Here is a 2,443-nt window from a genome sequence, read left to right as displayed (position 1 = left end):
AGCCATTGTTTGGAGTTTAAATGGGACTCTAAAACGCCACTTAAGTCATCGACTCCGTAACGCCACATCACGGTCCTGCAGGGCTTTAATTATGACACGTTCAGACACCGACGTGCCACTCCAAATAAACGAGCGCAATTAATTGCAGGCACTGTCGTTTATCCATCCCTCGCTGAACGCCGCTGATTTATTCACAAATTAACAGCTGTCTGTGCCTGCAGGAGGAGGAGAGAGAGATTCCCGATCATGTCAGCTCATCCCTGAGATTCCGACACAAACACACACCGCCGACGGATGCAAGAGACTCCTGAACCCGCGACACAAACACACCGGGATTCACTCATCATGAGCTGCTTCAGCACCCGCTGGGATTTCACTGTCTGGCACACACAGAATGAGAGAAAGCAATAACATCTGATTGAAAAACTCAAATCCCACCCAAAAAAAACCTAAGAAATTACATTTTAAAATAAATAAAAACTACCCTTTTTAAGGCCATTAAGACTTTTTGCCATGATGTATATTCTACAATTTAAATAAATATTTTCTATTCACATTACAGCAATTAATCAAGGGTTAACATAGGGATAAAGCATTTATTAAGAGATTATGCGTGGAAATCAGGGTTATTATCATCAACTAAAACTTAAAAAATTAATACCATTAAAAATGTTCATTACTTGAAATAAAACAAAAACATTACGGAATTAAAATATAAACAAAATGTTTTATTTCAGCTACTGTTGTTGACAAGGAAACATTTCTTATTTTATGGTGAAAAATACTGTAAACAAATATTTTTACAGGCTGTAAATGAAACAGATTTTTGGAGTATGTTTTACAAGAAAATACGAATTCTTTTTTTTTTTTTTTTTACTTTTAAATATAATGTTTTATTCAGTGTTACTTGACACTTCCTTGTAATTATTTGTGACATTTACAAGCAATTTCCGAGTTTAGTTAATTTAATAACTTAATTTTTTAACAATAATTACATTTTTTTCAGTATATTAAAATAACTAATATTAATAAATAGATTTTAACAGATTTAATAAATACTATAGACATAAAAAAACTCACAAAAAATCTATTGAAATATTTAATAAATAGATTTGAATAGATTTAATACTATAGAGACATATTAAAAATCAAACTAATAAAAATGACAGACGCACACAACAAAACGACCAAAACTTTAACTAAAACTAATAGAATTGTATAGAAAATATAAAAATAGAATTCTATTCAAAATATTAACTACACTGAAAAAAAATTTGTGCAGAAACTATTTTTACTAATAAATTGCTAGTAAGTTTCACAATTACAAAAAAACCCCAGCAAGTAACCCATTGAATTAAATGTGAAATTTTTAAGTAGAAAGACTCGAACAATCGGTTTTATTTACAACTAAAAAACTATATATATACATATATATATTTAAACTGCCTAAAACTAATAGTATATCAATACTAAAATAACACTGGTATAAATATGTTTAAAACATCAGTAAATATGCTTAATAAAGTGTCATAATGCTAAAAATAGGTTACATTAAAAATAATAAGTTCTTCTTAGTCTTTCTTGTGAGTTTGGGCTTTGATTTGACCTGGACACTCCACACGCTGTGTTTTAACGCTCACTTTAATCCACTGATTAGCAGCAGCTGTCATATTACGCCGAGATGTATTTTTAAATGCACGTTCCTGAATAATCCCCTGACTCAAAACACATTATTCCTGTGAAGACGACGGGCCAGAACACAGCCGATCGATCATCTCCACCCACACACACTTACACAGAAAGAAAAGAGCAGCCAAAAGAGTTGCATTTTCCTACAACACCATTTTATTGGGATTAGACGTTTTTAGAAAATCATTTGTAAAGATCTGTCCATTTAAAAAGAATCATTTTGTGATAAAAAAAGGTGTTTTGTCAGGCAGAATCCAGGAGAGGGAAAGTGGAGGATTGCAGACGCGTTGAAAGTATTTGTCAATATTAGCGCGTTTGTTCACAATCACCGGGCTCAGTAAACGCTCAGAAATCACTGAGCCAATACAAACTCCAACAACGCAGAAATACAGTCTTTACACACACTGCCTGGATTACGCCTATGGAATGTCCCCACAATTCACAAAAACGTGTGTGTGTGTGTTTGTGTGAGTGTGTATGTGTGTGTGTTTGTATGAGTGTGTGTATATATGTGTGTGTATGTATATGAGTGTGTGTTTGTGTGAGTGTGTGTATAAGTGTGTGTGTGTTTGTATGAGTGTGTGTGTGTGTGTTTGTATAAGTGTGTGTGTATATGAGTGTGTGTGTGTGTGTTTGTGTGAGTGTGTGTATATGAGTGTGTGTGTGTGTGTGTGTGTGTGTGTATAAGTGTGTGTGTATGTGAGTGTGTGTGTGTGTGTGTGTGTGTGTGTGTGTGAGTGTGTGTGTGTGTGTG

This window comes from Sinocyclocheilus grahami, unplaced genomic scaffold, assembly GCF_001515645.1.
Source record: "Sinocyclocheilus grahami isolate Dianchi unplaced genomic scaffold, SAMN03320097.WGS_v1.1 scaffold577.1, whole genome shotgun sequence".
NCBI classification, from domain to species: domain Eukaryota; kingdom Metazoa; phylum Chordata; class Actinopteri; order Cypriniformes; family Cyprinidae; genus Sinocyclocheilus; species Sinocyclocheilus grahami.
The sequence above is the reverse complement of the archived record's forward strand: the minus strand, read 5'-3'. Positions refer to the sequence as shown.